At 43.7% G+C, this 19,858-nt stretch overlaps 2 protein-coding genes and 1 pseudogene across 3 annotated transcripts in view; all 3 read right to left on the bottom strand.

Annotated features, from left to right (window-relative positions):
* Positions 1–19,858, bottom strand: part of LOC309550250 (uncharacterized protein) — a gene marked incomplete at both ends in the record, with an annotated part of 974,848 nt that overhangs the window by 639,276 nt on the left and 315,714 nt on the right. The gene's annotated exons all lie outside the window — the stretch shown is intronic.
* LOC309550781 (gastrula zinc finger protein XlCGF66.1-like) overlaps positions 1–19,858 on the bottom strand; it is a 353,589-nt gene that overhangs the window by 118,001 nt on the left and 215,730 nt on the right. The gene's annotated exons all lie outside the window — the stretch shown is intronic.
* Positions 3,158–18,758, bottom strand: LOC309549802 (annotated as a pseudogene). Its single transcript has 2 exons — positions 18,748–18,758; positions 3,158–3,949 (listed from the first exon to the last, which is right to left on the bottom strand). The product of its transcript is annotated as an uncharacterized misc_RNA (transcript).

The raw sequence follows: 19,858 nt of genomic DNA, 5'->3' as shown, positions 1-19,858 counted from the left end.
CTACATGCCGAAACTCTCTGGATCGAAAAACTCTCTACTACCATTCCCCCAGGCATCAATGAGGTAATACATATAAGTCTTTTTTATGAGATTAGTCATACCTCATTTGCCTCTCCGTGTAAATATGCTCATTGTTAGTGTGCACCCCAGTCCTGTATATGATTATATGATATCATGCTTGCTTGCTGTGCTATTGATAAATGTTGCCCAATGGGGAGGCACATTGGACAGTTGAAATCCGGTCAATGAGAACACAGGCTTTGATACAGCCCCAGGGATTGGCACAGAATGCTGTCTTGGTGCATTGTGGGGTGTGGTATAAAAAGTCAGGGGCACAGGTGCACAAGGTCTTTGGCAAGAAGCAGAGTCCCAGAATGAGGGTGGCGGCTTCCTCCTCTTCTGAAGTGATTGGAGTGTGGCCACAGGTGGTCAGCCTAGTGAGCCAGAGGTGTGGAGCTGAGCCCAGAGGCCCAGGAGAGCTGATTGGAGGAGTTGAGGCACTGCGAGAATCTGGAAAGCAGTATCATGAGTACAGAGGATCTTGCTTAAGGGTCTGCCCAGTAAGACAGTAGAAGACAGCGAGGACTGATTGAAGAATCAGAAGATAAAATTATAAAGAGGAAAATAATAAACCAGTGAAGATAAACCACAAATATATCCCATTCTAGGTTGGTGCACATTATTCTGCTCACACAATCAGTGCAAGTCCAGCTGGTCACTGAGGCATCAAAAGAAACTTGAATGGACAACCATGCTCCAACAAAATAATCCTTTATTAGAATATATCCAGAAGTGACAACATGGCAGGAGAGATGAGACTGTCAACGCGTTTCACACTACAAGCATTTAGTCATAGCAAACCTGCCATACTGCTTTCTCTCTATTTAAACATACATCAATTACCATATTAATTAATATTTAAGCTGAACATCATAGACATGTGCAGAATGGAAACATTTGTTTTGTTTCAGATAAATCTGTTTAGTTATTTTATTTCACTTTCTAGAATTTGTTTTATTTCACGCGTTGAGAACGATTGGAATTCTGATCGGTCGAGAAACGATCGACTGATTCGAATTCTGTGTGAAGAAAATTGGGTTGTTAAGCAGGGGACTGGGAAGCCGGCCGCCCACATCCTTACCAACCATGACTCATCAGCTGTCAGCGGGCTTCCCCACTGACAGATGAATGGAAAGAAAAGATTGCCAGCATTGCCCAGCAATAGAAAAATGTTTAAAAAAAAATGGCGTGGGGTCCCCCCAAAATCTATACCAGACCTTTACCTGAGCATGCAGTTCGGCAGGTCAGGAAAGGGGGGACAACAAGTGCCCCCCTCCTAACCCATACCAGGCCACATGCCCTCAACATGGGGGAGGGTGCTTTGGGGCAGTGCTCTTCCAGCCAGCCACCCACAGCCCCTGTGCCAGCCAGCCATCCACCCACCACAGGGTGGCAGACAGCCACCGACTCACCACAGGGTGCCAGACAGCCACCGACCCACCACAGGGTGCCAGACAGCCAGCCACCCACAGGCCCTGTACCAGCCAGCCACAGGCCCTGTACCAGCCAGCCACCCACCTCAGGGTGCCAGCCAGCCACCCACTAGAGGGTGCCAGCCAGCCACCCAACACAGGGTACCAGCCACCCACCACAGGGTACCAGCCGGCCACCCACCACAGGGTGCCAGCCGGCCACCCACCACAGGGTACCAGCCAGCCACCCACCACAGGGTACCAGCCAGCCATTAAACATTATACAAATATTAACATGTTCAGTACCAGATCTGTGTCAAAAATTGTCTTCATTTTTCCAAACTTTATATGTACAAAATATCGGCCGATACCGATATGTCGTGACCAAAATATCGACATCGGCCCTGAAAAAACCTAACCGAAGGGTCTGGTATGGAAAGGGGGAGGGGAGCACGCCGTTTTGTTCTATTGCTGGGCAATGCCGGCATTCTTTTCTTTCCATTCATCTGTCAGTGGGGAAGCCCGCTGACAGCTGATGAGTCATGGTTGGTAAGGATGCGGGCGGCCGGCTTCCCGGCTTGCTGCTTAACAACCAGCTATTTCTTCACACAGAATTTGCATCGGTCGATCGTTTTTTTGACTGATCCGAATTCGAATCGTTCCGAAAAGTTGGAATTCCTTAGAAAATGAATAAACTAAACAAATTTTAAACAGATTTTGAACAAAACAACAAAATTCATTACTATTTCATTTGGAGATTTGGATACATCCGAATCTAGGAATAACCAAAAATTTGTCGGAATTTTTATTCGCACCGAAACGAATTTCACGTGTCTAACACTTAATGGCCAACCGCTAACAGCTGGGCTCCCAGCCAATGCAAATGGCCGCCAATGGCAGGGCCCACTCTCCAGGCATGGATCCTCTACATACTGTATGTGTGCCATAACACCACCCCGCTGATAGCTGGGGACTCAATGACCAATCGGGACATCCTGGAAGTCTTCTGGATACCAAAGGAAGCTTCTGACATCCCGCACAGCTGCCCAGCACCAGACCCGCCCACCAATACTTCCAATAGGTAGGAAAACCTCATACAAAAATGGTCCAATAAGTGAGGAGGACAAAAAAGGAACGCAGCCATTGGCTTATTATGAACATTTATGGGGGTGGGGTCTTATGGGGGAGGAGCGAGGGCGGGGCTACCCAAACGTATGCTGCCATGGACATCTGTCAGGAAAGCACATTATGGCCACTAGATGGAACTGACCATTATAGGAAATCCCAATTTACCATGACTGGGGGAATGCGGGTCACATTTCATCAACACATTTATAACAACCAGATTTGTAACTGTTTGTGAAATCTTCCCGCACAAAATGTACTCAGCCAATGAAAGGTAAGGACTCCATTTTTATTTTTCTCCTGCTATCAATGGCCAACACGGGACAACACTTCATCCATGTCTCTGGTGATCTATGATCTCCTTTATGAAGTGTTTCTTATATGATGAAGATCAGCCATGGAGTATATCTGAGGTGTATATCGGGGTGTGCTTCTTCCCCACATGTCCAGCAACATTCCTATAGAAGACATTTCCCGCACTCAAGGCACTAATACACCTCCAGGGTTGTGTGGGACCCCTGATGTACAGGAAGACAGGACTTCAATGAGGAACAATTCCTTCACTCAGGACAGGAATACGGCTTCTCGCCAGTGTGAGACCTCTGATGTCTGGAAAGATTTGACTTCTGTGCAAAACATTTCCCGCACTCAGGACAGGAATAAGGCTTCTCACCAGTGTGAAACCTCTGATGTTTGTAAAGATTGGACTTCTGTGAAAAATATTTCCCGCACTCAGGACAGGAATACGGCTTCTCACCAGTGTGCGATCTCTGATGGTTAGAGTGAACTTCTGTGAAAAACATTTCCCGCACTCAGGACAGGAATACGGCTTCTCACCAGTGTGCATTCTCTGATGTGTAGAAAGAGTGAACTTACGTGCAAAACATTTCCCACACTCGGGACAGGAATACGGCTTCTCAGCCGTGTGCGAGCTCTGATGTGTGGAAAGATTGGACTTCCCTGAAAAACATTTTCCGCGCTCAGGACAGGAATACGGTTTCTCACCCATGTGCAATCTCTGATGTGTGGAAATATTGGACTTCTGTGCAAAACATTTCCCGCACTCAGGACAGGAATACGGCTTCTCACCAGTGTGAAACCTCTGATGTTTGTAAAGATTGGACTTCTGTGCAAAACATTTCCCGCACTCAGGACGGGAATAAGGCTTCTCACCGGTGTGAAACCTCTGCTGTTTGTAAAGATTGGACTTCTGTGAAAAACATTTCCCGCACTCAGGACAGGAATGCGACTTCTCACCTGTGTGAGATCTCTGATGTGTGTTAAGAGCGGACTTCTGTGTGAAACATTTTCCACAGTCAGGACAGGAATATGGTTTCTCACCAGTGTGAGTCCTTTTATGCACAATAAAATTAGGTTTAGAATGGAAACATTTCCCACACTCAGTACAGGAGAACCTCTTATCTGGTGGAAGGACGGCACTGTCCCTCACAGTCTGAGGTTCCTCAGGATAAGAGGAATATGATGGTCCAGTACTGTCCCTCACAGTCTGAGGTTCCTCGGGATAAGAGGAATACGATGGTCCATCTACACTGTGTGGTGCCGGATGGACATTTGAGGTAGCCGGGTTTTCTCCTGGACTATACTGTGTGATGTCCTCATCTTCTACTTTACAGTCTGGAGACAAAGTGAGACAATCCTCTGAGGGTTTCCTCATCTCCTGTCCATGTACTAAAATAGAAATAAAAAGATTACTACAAGACATCAGCAGATTGGTTCCCCTAAACCAGGACTCCGCCCACATCAGGCAGCTCTGTCTCTGAGGATCTTACAATTCCCTCCTCAAGGTAACTAGTAAATGGGTCCTCTGATCTCCTACCAGTTAATTTCTTTATTCATGAACCTTAGTCAGAGAGTGAGGAAACAACGAGAGCCGAGGTGTCTGGTATACAATCTATAGTGGTTCAAACAGCCCTAACAGTCTGGGCAGAAATCGTTGGAAAGCCACTAGAACAAGGGACGATGTGTGAATTCCCCACTACATTTGCAGTTCTTCCGTGCTTTATCCCTAACCTTGATATAAATCTATGGTTAAGAAGTGGTGTTGATAGTTTGAAAGATTTGTATAGCGACACAGGTATTTATTCATTTGAGTATTTGGCACATCGGTATAGAATACCATCATCAGCATTAATGAGTTATTATCAAATACGTTCGTTTTTACAGAAGAATAATCTTACTTTATATCTCAAATTACCGACTTCTATGTATAAGTTGTATCAAGAACCCATGACTACCTCTAATGGTATTTCAATCATTTACGATATATTGAATAAACATAATACCTATTCTAAATCCACTACCGTTTTGAAATGGGAGAGAGTATTAGGGAAAGCCTTCTCTGAAATAAGCTGGTTGAAAGCCTTTGATGTTACATACATCTCATCAAAATGCATCAACCATTGGGAACTATACCAAAAAATCTTGAATTTTTGGTATTTAACTCCCATTAAACTGTCCAGATTTTACTCTTCAATGTCAGCATTATGTTGGAGAGAATGCGGTGAGCAAGGATCGTTATTTCATATAATTTGGGACTGTAACTCGATTAGAGCATTCTGAAACAGAATATTCTCCCTGGTATCAGAACTGGTGGGAAAAACTATAGTCCCAAACCCTGAAATGGCGATCCTTCACCTAAACATGTACGAGATTCCCCTAGAGTTCCGAGTAGTAATTATACATCTCTTACTAGCGGCAAAACTTTTAATTACTAGAAGATGGAACTCTCAGGATGTACCAACTCCATCCGATGCGGTTGAATTATTAAATCAACAATGTCAGATGGAAAAAATTATGGCTACCTTAAGTGCAACAAAGAAAATGTTTCAAGTTAGATGGAAATCATGGCTAAATAATGTAAGAGGTACAGTAACATTGGAGTAGGGTTAATGTAGCTGGGACAACATAAATATTGTTAAGTAATTTCAGACTTATTTAATTTGCCTACATAAAAATCGATGTTAAGTGAAGAGAGATTTGATATAAACGGTATTCTAAATATGGTAATCCCCTCAGCGGGGATCAAAACTATACTGGAAGGAAGGTCTCTACCCTCTTTTTTATTTTATTTTTTTCTTTTCCATTGGTAGTATAATGTTATAATTGACAAATTTACTGTAATAATGTTGTCTTTGATTTTGCTACTGGTTTTTGTTCTTTTTTTCTTGCTTGTATGTTATTTTGATATGTGAAAAATTATAATAAAAGAGATATTGAAACATGGAAACAACAAGAACTGTCTTTTATAGGAGTGACAGTGATAAGGAGATTATAGGACGAGTGTCCCCTCCACCTCTATCACTCATTGCCATCTTCCCAATACAAGAAGTCCTGCACTTCCTTATTTAGTCCATGATTTAGTCATGAAGAACAGCGGGGCTGAGCCCCACCAGAGGTCAGAGAGTGAGGATGGGGGGAGAACAACCAAGATGAAGACTGGACTGATCCTGAAGACCACCATCATTGGGTTACTGACTCCTCCCTCATTATCACTTTCTGTTTAACGTTCCAAAGTTGGAGGAAGTTATCACATTATTATCAACATGTAAATGTCTGTCCTCCAATCAGATCATCAGATATAAAATGTGATATAAAATAAATAATAAATTGGTACAATCATGAAGTGTAAAGAATGGTGTATAAATATTCACAGAAACATTCAGCCAATGGCAGCTTACATTCAGAAAGTGTCTTTCACTAAACACAAAAACAAATAAAAAATCAAATAAAATGCAGCGCCAAAAAAAACAAAAATAAATTTCATCGCCCAAATCTGTAGACAATAAGTGGGAAATAATTTCCCTCCTCTCCTCCTTCCTCTTCCTCCACGGTATATACTGTATGGGGGATATAAAATATGGGCGGAGTCTGCGCATGAACGTCCCATCTCGGCCATCCCAGGGAAGGGGTATCTGAGTGAAGGATCTCATTGTGAAGCTTGTTTAGTCCGCACTGCTCAAGTCCCGGCTTTGTAATTCTATCATCTTGGATTTTAATGTTAAATAAAGCAGATAGACGGAGAGCACTAGAGGGGTGTTATTTTCTACCCTCCCCCCATATATACCGTGGAGGAAGAGGAAGGAGGAGAGGAGTGAGCGATAGAGGGGGAAGGGATCTGTGGGACTTGCTGGTAACACAGGAGTCAGATGGTAAGGTGAGTGGAAGTGACCACCAGCACCTTTCTCATCTGCAATTTCTGCATTCGCACTTTATCATTTATATTGGCCCTGACTGATGACACGTGTCACATGACACACATTTCTATCCTCTTATTGGACGATCACATTACTATTTATTCATTTCCTGACACTGTTTAATAGATTGAATTATTATTTCCCACTTACTGTCTACAGATTTGGTTGAAGCAATTTATTTTGATTTTTTCATCAGATATAAAATGTCCAGCTGGTAGGAAATGGGTGTAACAAAGAGACTCCATATTATGTGTATATATAGCAGTGGGTGGAGGGGAGAGAGCAGAAGGCTGTAATGTACAACACAGAGTATATAGTGTGGGGGTCAGGAGTATGTAATGTACAACATAGAGTATATAGTGCAGGGGTCAGGACGCATAATATTGGTATTCAGTAATCAGTGGTGGATTACATGTATTTATGTCATGTATGTATTTAGTGTTAATGACCAACCTGTGCTGATCTCTGTAGGAGTGTCCTCCTCTATAAATGTCCCCGTTATTCCATCCTCCTCCATAGACTGCTGATCATCCCTCACATACCTCTCTTCTTCTTCTGCTTCAACCTCAAATTCTATATCGATTGGATCTCCACTCTAAACCAAGAAAATTAGAGCGAATATCATCTGAAAGTTATAAGCTTTAATATTGTGATATTATATATATAAAAAAAAAAAAACACATCCTCCCCAGAAGTCCATGTTCTAGTTGCTCCAATCCACCAACCTTGTAACATTGAGGGATGGTGTGACCTTCCTGTGTGGAATCCCGGGAATACAGAGGACGGGGACATCTCTCTGGTGGGTTTCTGTAGCTGGATGACTCCACCATGGTGTCCTGGTACAGATCTTTGTGTTCTTTTAGAAACTCTGACTCCTCCATCACCCCATCCTCATCATCCTCCTCCTTTATCTCTTCTTTAACTTCAACTTTAGAATCTCTCAGATTTCCACTCTGAATATATAATAAAAATGACATCAATGGTAACAATGCAGATAATGTACAGATCCTAATGATACTATCAGTGATTGTTCCTCATCTACCTGATGATGGTGGGGGATGGTGTGACCTTCCTGTGTGGAATCCCGGGAATACAGAGGATGGGGACATCTCTCTGGTGGGTTCCCATTACTGGATCCATCTGTAGGAAACACACACACTGACTGAATACATTGTTTCTATGTGTTTATCAGATGATGGGGGATCTAGGTGGACCCTCCGTACTGCTCTCTCCTTTACAATAAAGTCTCCTCTTACCCGGTGATGTGAGGGGCGGCTGATTCTCCATCATGACATCCTTGTAGAGATCCTTGTGTTCTTCTAAATACTCCCACTCCTCCATGGAGAAATAGACAGTGACATCCTGACACCTTATAGGAACCTGACACACACAATGATACAGTCACCATCCAGACACATCCCTTGTCTGTTACTGGATAATGTCCCAGAATTCCCAGCACCTCTCACCTCTCCTGTCAGCAGATGGACCATCATGGTGGTCAGTTCCAGGATCTGCTGCTCTTTGTTCCTCTCAGGTATTGGAGAACGAGGTGGAGGCTCCATGGTGGAGCTCTGGGTCCTGCTCCATCCTCCTGAGATTGGCTCTCCAGTAGACTCCTACACTACAACACAATCCTACAGATCAGGAGAAAGATAAACCGATATCAATCATCTGACATCATCTACATGTCTACAATAAGAATTACTATAGAGATAAGAGTGATGTCATGTGACCTCCCAGAATCCTCCTCACCTCTCCGATCAGCAGGTAGATAATCTCCAGGGTGTGGCTTAATAACCTCTCAGTCATGTGACTCTGATCCTCCTCCATCCTCATTGGTGTGGTCATGTGATCTATGCGGGTTTCTCTGTAGACGGATAATGAAGAATTATCTAGATTGCGTTGGTTGGACAATATTAGGATGGGGATATAAGGGGTTATAGGCGGGTTGCCCCGGTGGGAATTGGAACATGTAGATTGGGTTAATTAAGGGGATCTTTTTATAAAGAGTGGTCACAGGTTCTCTGAGACCATCAAGACCAATGCAAAGCCCAAAGCCCGTGATTGGACAGGAGGAGGGACAGTCCACTGCCAGAGTGTAGGGGAGTAGAGGAGAGTGCCCGTATTGAGGGATCAGAGGGTCAGATAAGTAAACGTGCTTTTACTGGTTCCCTACACCAAAATTACCATGTAACCCTTGAAGTGGGGCTGCCCCCATTATACCGGGGTTAAATGCTCATTTGGGTTTTGGTCATTTTATGTTTCCCCAGAGATGGGCTTTAAACAAAATTACATTTTCACACACAATAAAATCTGTATTTTAAACTTGTAAAAACAAAGCCCCCCCCCCACACACACACACAATTATGTCAACCCTTAAAACTGTATGTCCCATGAAATGGTAACTAAATTCACTACCCAACATGGTGCAAAGACAACGCTATAAAAGCTCCTACAGGTCATTCGTTTACAGAGAACCGGTAATAACGGCCCCAGAATCATTGCTCACTCCAGTGTATGGCCATTAACCCCCTTTGTGACAGCGCAATATAAATGACAGGTCCTCTTTAAGGAGACATTAGGGGTTTATTAGACCTCCAAAGTCACCTATGGACCCCAGTGAAGCTGATGAAGTTCAGATCGGGATCAACTAGCTTCTTCTCTGACCACAGTGACCGGGGAACAATGGTACTAAACCTGGAAGTGATGAAATGCTCGTCTCTTCAGCATTCATTCACCAGAGAAGAGATCTGAGAACTGATCATCCTCCACTCCATCCACCATGCCGATCCTGGGCCTACAGGAGGGGCAGACACATGGTTAATGTAGTGAGACATGGGGATATTTGTATCTTCAGAGGAAGGGTGTGAAAGGGCAAATTTAAGGAGAACCCGAATCTCATCCCTCGTTACAAGAGACTGCTAAGGTGAGAAGATGATTGGTGGGAAAGTTGACAAATCTCCAGAATGAAGAGGATTTTTCAACCCTGAAGGGGTTGATCTAGCTTTCCACACTATATATGTGTGTATCATCATCTGCTGGAGATAAAAGAGGTCACAGTGACTATGGAGGAAGAGGACGGACATGACGGGGGGGGGGGGTTTACTGGGTGCAAATAGAAAATAAGATCTTATTACCTCCTCTACTGCCACTTCCAGCGATGTCTCCTCTCTCCTTTGTGCCACATGGAACTTGTGTCTGTAGCTGAAATCACTTCCTGTCTGTACCTGACATCACTTCCTGTCTTCCATAGAGACTTCCTGTCTGGGTAGAAGTGAGATCACCACCTTGTGGAGCTCAGAGGAACTGCAGCCCTGAGAAACGTCTGGTAGTGTGAACACGGACTTGTGCTGTGTGTGTATGTACTGTATATCCTTATAGATGGGTCATCTCCACTCCCACCAAGGGGGAGAGAAATATATTACTGCCTATTACCATCACACGCTCACCCCCCCCCCCCCACCCCTTCCCTGGCCATGCTCGGATTAACAGTTTTGTATTTATTTCCTGGCTGACCTCACAGTTTTTTTTTTGTTTCTTATCTTTAAACACCTACTAGATTCAGAGTCTGGAATGTATATTTGGGGGACTCAAAATTTGGGGGTGTGAAAAAAGTCTTTACCACTTTCCAACCTCCCTATAGTAGTTTTATTGCTACAGGGTGGCCGTGCTGCTCAGAACCACATATATAAACGTGATTCTGAACTTCCAGGTAGTGTGCACAAGTGCGCGCTGCCAGCGGCTCACTACCACTGTGATTCTACACAGCAGGTCCCGCAGACGTGATGTCCACCTGCACCCGTTGATCGTTCGGTGCACAGGCAGAATGGCAATCCGTCTATGTAAACTAGGCAGATTGCCGTTCTGTCAGTAGGGAAAGCATGGATCCTGTGTTCCTGCAAAGCCATGCCTTCCACTAGTAAAATCACCTCCCCCAATACAAAAACACTGGCTAGGCACACATTTAACCCTTTGATCGCCCCTTCTCAGTCAGTGTCATTAGTACAGTGACAGTGCATATTTTTAGCACAGATCACTGTATTGGTGTCACTGGTTCCCACAAAGTGTCAGTTGGTGTCTGATTTGTCCGACACTATAAGTCACCGATCGCCGCTATTACTAGTAAAAAAATAAAAATTCCATAAATATATCCCATAGTTTATAGACAAGAAATTTTTTGCACAAACCAATTAAAATAAGTTTATTGAGATTTATTTTAAACAAAAACATGTAGCAGAATACATATTAGCATAAATTGATTAATAAATTATTTTTTTTTACATTTTTATTGGATGTTTTATAGCAGAAAGTAAAAAATATTGTTTTGTTAGAAATTTTTTGTTTATAGCGCAAAAATGAAAAACCGGAGAGGTGATCAAATACCCCCAAAAGAAATCTCTATTTGTTGGGGAAAAAAGGACATTGACTTTATTTGGGTACAGCGTCGCACGACCACGCGATTGACAGTTAACAATTTCAGCCCCAGAAGATTTACCCCCCCCCCCCTTCATGAGCAGGCCATTTTTTGCATTACTTTAATTGAAAAATTTTCGGTCGTGCGATGCTGTACCCAAATAAAATCGATGTCCTTTTTTTCCTACAAATAGATCTTTCTTTTGGGGGTTATTTGATCACCTCTGCGTTTTTTTTAATTTTTTGCGCTATAATCAAAAAATGACCGACAATTTTAAAAAGAAAAACAATATTTTTTACTTTAAATGAGGGCGACGCCTGTAAAAACAATCAAGCGGCTGAACAGCCCATATGATTGTTTCTATGGTGCAGGGAATCACCGGCAGAAAAAGAAGATATGTGAATGATGCCTGTAGCTCCACCCATCATCCAGATATCTTCACTCGAAGTCCATGACGTCATATGAGGTAGTTTGGGCGGGAAGTGGTTTAATACAGGAGAATAATGTCCACGCCCCCTTAAGCATCCGCTTATTTGTAGAGACATAAACCATTTGGAGTGCCAGAATCCCAATCTTCTTCTCATTGGTATAATGTCAAGGATTTTGAAGAAAGAGGAAATGAGCTTTTCAACGTTAGCAAGCATGTTGTGTGAAGGTCGTTCTTCATTATAATGACAATGTGGGGGAGAGAAATCCTCTGCACCTCCCTCCAGTACGGCATCCATATCCTCTCCATTCCCTCCTGTCTCTGCGTCATAAACTAGTGAAGATAACCCGCAAATATATTCCATTCTAGGTTGGTGCACATTATTCTGCTCACACAATCAGTGCAAGTCCAGCTGGTCACTGAGGCATCAAAAGAAACTTGAATGGACAACCATGCTCCAACAAAATACTCCTTTATTAGAATATTTTCAGAAGTGACAACATGGCAGGAGAGATGAGACTGTCAACGCGTTTCACACTACAAGCATTTAGTCACAGCAAACCCGCCATACTGCTTTCTCTCTATTTAAACATACAACATCAATTACCATATTAATTAATATTTAAGCTGAACATCATAGACATGTGCAGAATGGAAACATTTGTTTTATTTCGGATAAATCGGTTTAGCTATTTATTTCGCTTTCTTGAATTTGTTTAATTTCAAGCTTTCAGGGCAATTCGAATCGGTCGAAAATGTATCAAGCATTGTTGCTGGAGCAAAGGATTCATCCTGGCACAGTCAGAGGCTTAAAGGTGACTGAATGTTCAAGCATGGCCTGAAGTGCTTGTCCTGAAGGTCCAAATGTCTGAGACCAAAGCTGTACCCTCCTATCAGAAGAGGAGTAACCAGGACCCAATAAGATATGTATGGGTGGCACAATCTGAAAAAGACCAGCAAGCAACCTCTCCCCCAGAAGTGGAGCTCTTTGCTGACTATTTGGTTGAGGACTTTCTTTCTCTCTTCAATTCTTTCTGGACTTCAAGTCGGAACTGCAGGAGCAAACCTCTTTGGAGTTAGACACTGACTCTAGAACTGCAGTTTTCTTTCATTCGGCAGACATTTACTCAGGAGCAGGAGGCCGGACTAAATGCAGCTCATTGCTATCAAATAAAGCAAGCCCTTAAAGGATACAGTTTAAACTCTTGCAATGCAGACAAGATTGTCCCACTCATAGAATTATTCTTTTGGACAGAATCAATATTCTTCATCCCAACTTCCATTGCATTGGAAGAGAGGCAAAGGTTAAGGCAGGTTCACAGGCTACAACTGCAGACAGATATACCCCTTAGGGACAAGTCCAACACAAAGTTACCACCAGAAGACCCTAAACCCCCCAAGGACCCACCTAATCATTATTATTCAGAATACCCCTGAAGGACACAGCATCCCCCAATGGCAACTCCATGCATATGGCTAAGCTCATGAAGGCCACGTCAACCAAATAGGTGACTCATTATACTGGAAGACCTCTTCCTCTTCACAAGTGCCTAATCTGACATCCTGCAGTGCAGGTAGAAGTGTTCTGGTTGGGGTTTGAACTGAGCAACCCAGTGCTGCAAGGTGATGACCACTAAGACATTCTGCTGCTCTGCCCTTCTGATCAATTTGCACCACTCTTCTAGCATGAGCTTCTAGATTATACATCATAGGGAAAAAAGGCAATGCACTGCTTTGGAAGTGCGAAAAAAAATTGTATTGCAGGTAACTCTGCAGGAAGGGAGGTACAAAAACCTGCTTATAGACCATCCTCATATTCCTATTAGGAATTGTTTGAAGAGGGTTAAATTGGTCAGTTGACTGATCCTGCAAGGGAAAAGCTTGACATTGTCAGAGTTGAGACTCCTTGCACAGGGAGAGTTGTAACAGACTCCTTTACAGTGTCTTGACTACCTGTGGCTACCTGTTGGTAGGGGTCATCTTCCTCCCTGGATGCCTGAACAAAGCAGGAAATTTATACAGGGTTTTGCCTGTCAAGCACCAAAGGCCCAGTCTACGGTGTGCATAATACATGGAGATCTGGAGAGGCTTAATAGAAAGTGTCCATTAGTCAGCTTCCCATACACCAGCTTTATGAGGCCTGCAGAAGGACTGACAATCCAGGAACAGTATCAGTAAGGAAGACGCTGCCCCCTCCAGCTATAACCTGCATAGAGCAGCCACAGCATAGAGGGATTAGGCTGCAGCGGCACAAGGACCTGTCACAGTAAGAAATAAATCCATGATAAACAGACATGGTGCAAAGGAGAACTCCATATTGTGTGGGAAAAAGAAATATATTACCTATATAATTGCTACTCAAGCTATGTAGTAATTTAGAAAAAAAAAAAATTTGCAATTCAAACTACGGGTGCTAAAGTCTCCTAAGCTGTCAAAAAAGACAGTGTAACAGTTGTTTGATTGCTGGTTGAGAAAAACCTGTAAGGGGTTCATTACTGCTAAAGGAATACTGACACTGCAGCTTCTCACATCAGAGCACCATCCCAGCAGATGAATAATCAAACAGACCCTGCCATACAGATGTAGAGCCCTCCTAGGTAGGTGCTAGAATGAGTGGATATAGTTTTTGGTTTCTCTGCCTAACAGGGACACAACTCATGCTGTCTTGATGATTCACACTGATCCAATAGCCATGGAGTATATTGGACAGTGGGTGGAGTCCTGGCAGATGAGAGCATGGATGTCTGTACCAATGTTGTTGAAGTATTTTCTAATTTGTGTATGTTGTCTAGTATAAGGTGTTATTAAACCGACTATTTCTGTTTTTGGTTGTTTCAGGCCTCGGAACATAACTTCCTCTCTTTTGTGCTTATAAGCCCTATTATAAGCTTTTCGCAGTGTAGTCCGCGAATAGCCTCTAATAAGCAATCTCTTTCTAAGGGAGTCCGCCTCCCGTTTAAAATCTTCGTCGCTTGAACAGATTCTATGCAATCTAAGATACTGAGAGTAGGGTATACTATGTACCGGGGGCTTGGATGAAAGCTATTGCCATGTAAAACCGTGTTGCCGGCTGTCGGTTTTCTATAAAGTGTAGTTTCTATCCCACCTTCTTCTTGTATAAGAATTTGTAAGTCTAAGATCACACTACTACACATATACAGTATCTCACAAAAGTAAGTACAACCTCACATTTTTGTAAATATTTTATCCTATCTTTTCATGTGACAACACTGAAGAAATGACACTTTGCTACAATGTAAAGTAGTGAGTGTACAGCTTGTATAACAGTGTAAATTTGCTGTCCCCTCAAAATAACTCAACACACAGCCATTAATGTCTAAACCGCTGGCAACAAAAGTGAGTACGCCCCTAAATTAAAGTGTACGAATTGGGCACAAAGTGTAAATATTTTGTGTGGCCACCATTATTTTCCAGCACTGCCTTAACCCTCTTGGGCATGGAGTTCACCAGAGCTTCACAGGTTACCACTGGAGTCCTCTTCCTCTCCTCCATGATGACATCACAGAACTGGTGGATGTTAGAGACCTTGCGCTCCTCCACCTTCCGTTTGAGGATGCCCCACAGATGCTCAATAGGGTTTAAGTCTGGAGACATGCTTGGCCAGTCCATCACCTTTACCCTCAGCTTCTCTAGCAAGGCAGTGGTTGTCTTGGAGGTGTGCTTGGGGTCGTTATAATGTTGGAATACTGTCCTGCGGCCCAGTCTCTGAAGGGAGGGGATCATGCTCTGCTTCATTATGTCACAGTACATGTTGGCATTCATGGTTCCCACAATGAACTGTAGCTCCCCAGTGCCGGCATCACTCATGCAGCCCCAGACCATGACACTCCCACCACCATGCTTGACTGTAGGCAAGACACACTTGTCTTTGTACTCCTCACCTGGTTGCCGCCACACACGCCTGACACCATCTGAACCAAATAAGTTCATCAGACCACAGCACATGGTTCCAGTAATTCATGTCCTTAGTCTGCTTGTCTTCAGTAAACTGTTTGTAGACTTTCTTGTGCATCATCTTTAGAAGAGGCTTCCTTCTGGGACAACAGCCATACAGACCAATTTGATGCAGTGTGCAGCGTATGGTCTGAGCACTGACAGACTGACCCCTCCCCCACCCCTTCAACCTCTGCAGCAATGCTAACAGCACTCATATGTCTATTTCCCAAAGACAACCTCTGGATATGATGCTGAGCATATGCAATAAACTTCTTTGGCTGATCATGGTGGCGAGGCCTGTTCTTAGTGGAACCTGTCCTGCTAAACCGCTGTTTGATCTTGGCCACTGGGCTGCATCTCAGTTTCTGGGTCTTGGCAATCTTCTTATAGCCTAGGCCATCCTTATGTAGAGCAACAATTGTTTTTTTCAGATCCTGAGAGAGTTCTTTGCCATGAGGTGCCATGTTGAACTTCCAGTATGAGAGAGTGAGAGCGATAACACCAAATTTACCACACCTGAGACCTTGTAACACTAACGAGTCACATGACACTGGGGAGGGAAAATGGCTAATTGGGCCCAATTTGGACATTGTCACTTAGGGGTGTACTCCCTTTTGTTGCCAGCAGTTTAGATATTAATGGCTGTGTGTTGAGTGATTTTGAGGGGGACAGCAAATTTACACTGTTATACAAGCTGTACACTCACTACTTTACATTGTAGCAAAGTGTAATTTCTTCAGTGTTGTCACATGAAAAGATAGAATAAAATATTTGCAAAAATTAGAGGGTGTACTTACTTTTGTGAGAGACTGTATATTTTATCTTGTACATAGGATCATCAGGACAGATACCTATATATACACAACAGATTTTGGTCTGATTTTCCCCCCTGTGTCTGCCCCAGGTCAGGTTAATTTGTTGGAGGTTCGAAGGAAGGCCGTGTGATAGTAAGTCATGTTTGTATTTATTATGATGTACATAAATACAGATTATGTTCTATGTTTATGAAACACTAATATCGAGTCTGTTAATTTTAAGAGAAAACTGTCTGTACATCTTCATAGTCCTGAAGAAGCCTTGTGTGAAACGCGTTGACCAATGAACAGATGAAGATAGAGGAATATGATCCAAAGCAAACACAGTGACGTGCCTCCATCCCTAATGGTTAATGCAAACAGAAAACAGAGGTCGTGGGACTTTAAATGAGGCAGGTCACCAACTAAGGTATACAAAAATAGAATCTGAACGTAGTCAGTTATTATACATACAGTAATTGATACAAATGTTGGCATCAGTAACAAATATGATGCAGACATGTATACAAAAAAAGCTGACACAAAAAAATCCATATAGTAAGGAGATTGTTATAATAGTAATAAGATATATTCAGTAAAAAAGTACATGGTCATCACTAAATGTTACATCTAAGTGAAGAGAGGAAATATCTATACCTACACAAACCTTATGATATATACCAACTTATCCTTATATATGTATGATGTACATGAGTGAAATTAGTAGGAGACATTGATCTCCTGTGTACGAGCTGAGCTCAGTTTGGGGCCAGTTTCCTCATTTTATTGAGATCTGGTTTTAGATAAATCAATAAATGTTATTTTAGGATAAATCCATGTAGTTGTTATCTGTCTCATGCTGTGCCCTTAAAGTCCACACATATGACAGTGGTTCCTTGTGAACATCTGTAGTTTCCATTTCTCTGAACAGATAGGATGTTGGGACTCTCAGGATAGCTCTGGTTTTTCTTCTCCTCTCCAAGTTCTCCAAATAAAACATAAAAACACATCCCCTAGACTGGTCATTGGAGACAACGAGCGGAAGAGTGTGTGCACCTGGCTGTGTGAAAATACCCTGTATCTGGCTGTGGAGGCCCAGGCAAACCAATATCCAAGCGGCTCCTGTGGGGGTACCGCTACGCAGAAAGCAAACCTTGCTTCAACAAACAGTTCTCTCCTCAGGACAGAAAAGAAGACAAAGGTAGGCGACTGCACCAAACTTTGATAAGATGCTGCAATGCACATCGATCACCCAGAGAGCAGAGTCCTCTCCATAGGTTTTCCTTTTGGTTACTCCCTAGCAGCCCGCATGGCGTCTGCTCCCTTCTGCTGACCTCAAGACAAACATACTCACGTGTCCCGCACCTCTTCCACAGGGCAATCGATGCATCTGTAGGGCGACCCGGATCCCAGAGGCAGGAACACAACTGCTATATCTGGGTTGGGCACGCTTAGGAGACATGTGCAGAATGGAAACATTTGTTTCGTTTCGGATAGATTCGTTATGTTACTAATTTTGTTTTGTTATGGAATTCCTTTAGTTTGGTTTTGGAATTAGGTTACTTTTGTTTAGTTTTCATTAAATTTCTTTTAGTTTTCAGTAAAATTTGTTTAGTTTATTAATTTTCTAACGAATTTCAACTTTTCAGAACAATCGGAATTCCGATCGGTCAAAAAACGATCGACCGATTTGAATTCTGTGTGAAGAAGTAGCTGGTTGTTAAATGGGGGGCTGGCAATGAGTAAGCGACATCCCTAAGTCGTGAAACGCGTCTGCCTTTATGTCCTGCATCCACAGTGTGTTGTTCCAGTTTGCCTATTTGTTTGATGTGGAATAAATTTTACTCCAATTTTTGATTTATATCGGAGTGCGGTCATCTCTTCTTTTTTGCTTCATGTGATTCCGGATTGACGGATCCGACCAGCACCTGACATCCAGCCCACCTGGAGCGGTCTTTCCCCAATTGGATTTGGGCTGGGAAGCCAGCCACCCGCATCCTTAACAACCGATGACTCATCAGCTGTCAGCGGGCTTCCCCACTGACAGATGAATGGAAAGAAAACAATGCCGGCATTGCCAGGCCCTAGAAAAATGTTAAAAAAACTATGTGGGGTTCCCCTCCCCCCCAGTCTATACCAGGCCTACACCAAAATGTAAAAAAAAAAAAAAAGGACGTGGGGGTCCTCCAAAATCCATACCAGACCTTTACCTGACCATGCAGTTCGGCAGGTCAGGAGAGGGGGGATGAGGGAGTGCCCCCCCTCCTAACCCATACCAGACCACATGGCCTCAACATGGGGGGGGATGCTTTGGAGAAGCTCTCCCCTGCCACCCTCAAAGCACCTTTTCCCCATGTTGATGTGGTTGTGGGGGTCTTCAGGCAGGGGGCTTGTCGTAATCTTAAGGCCCTTTTAGCAAGGGGGCCTCCAGATCCCGCCCCCCCATGTGAATGAGTATTGGGACCATAGTACCTGTACCTATTCACCAAAAAAGTGGCAAAAAGTAATAAAAACACACACACAATTTTTGAAAAATCCTTTATTAAAAAATAAAATCCAGCCTCCCCCGATGTAGATCCGTCATCAATCACAACGCCCGCGACACCCGAAAAAATAAATTAAAAAAGACGCTCTCGCCGTCATGGAGGCCCTCTGCCTATGCAGGTTCCCCGTTTCACATCTTTTATATAGGTAAGGGGCGGGGTCACCTGTCTACATCACCTGGTGGCACCACCCCTTCTGACGTCAGGACCCAGAATGCACCAGTCCATGACATCAGAAGGGGGCAGTACTACCAGGTGATGTAGACAGGTGACCCCGCCCCTTACCTATGTAAGAAATGTCAATTGGAGGAGTAGCCTGCAGTAGTTATTTTTTTAATAAAGGATTTTTCAAAAATTGTGTGTGTGTTTTTATTACTTTGACACCTTTTTGGTGAATAGGTACAGGTACTATGGTCCCGATACTCATTCACATGGGGGGGGGGGGCGGGATCTGGGGGCCCCCTTGGTAAAAGGGGCTTTCATATTACAAGCCCCCTGCATGCAGACCCCCGCAAGGCCATGGTTGTGGGGAAGAGGCCCTTGTCCCCATCAACATGGGGACAAGGTGCTTTGGGGTGGGGGGGGGCAGAGCTTCCCCAAAGCACCCACCCCCCATGTTGAGGACATATGGCCTGGTATGGTTAAGGAGGGGGGGCCCTCACTCGTCCCTCCCACTCTCCTGACCTGCCGGGCTGCATGCCGGGATAAAGGGTCTGGTATGGATTTTAGGGGAGAACCCACGCTGGGTTTTTTTTTTCTTTCCTTTTGGCCCTGAAGGGACTGGGGGGGCACGCCCTTTTTCTAATGCCGGCACTCTTTTCTTTCCATTCATCTGTCAGTGGGGAAGCCCGCTGACAGCTGATGAGTCATGGTTAGTAAGGATGTGGGCAGCCGGCTTCCCGGCTTGCTGCT

This window comes from Pelophylax lessonae (assembly GCF_965119305.1).
Source record: "Pelophylax lessonae genome assembly, chromosome: 3".
Lineage (NCBI taxonomy): Eukaryota > Metazoa > Chordata > Amphibia > Anura > Ranidae > Pelophylax > Pelophylax lessonae.
This window is presented reverse-complemented; position numbering and strand designations above follow the sequence as displayed.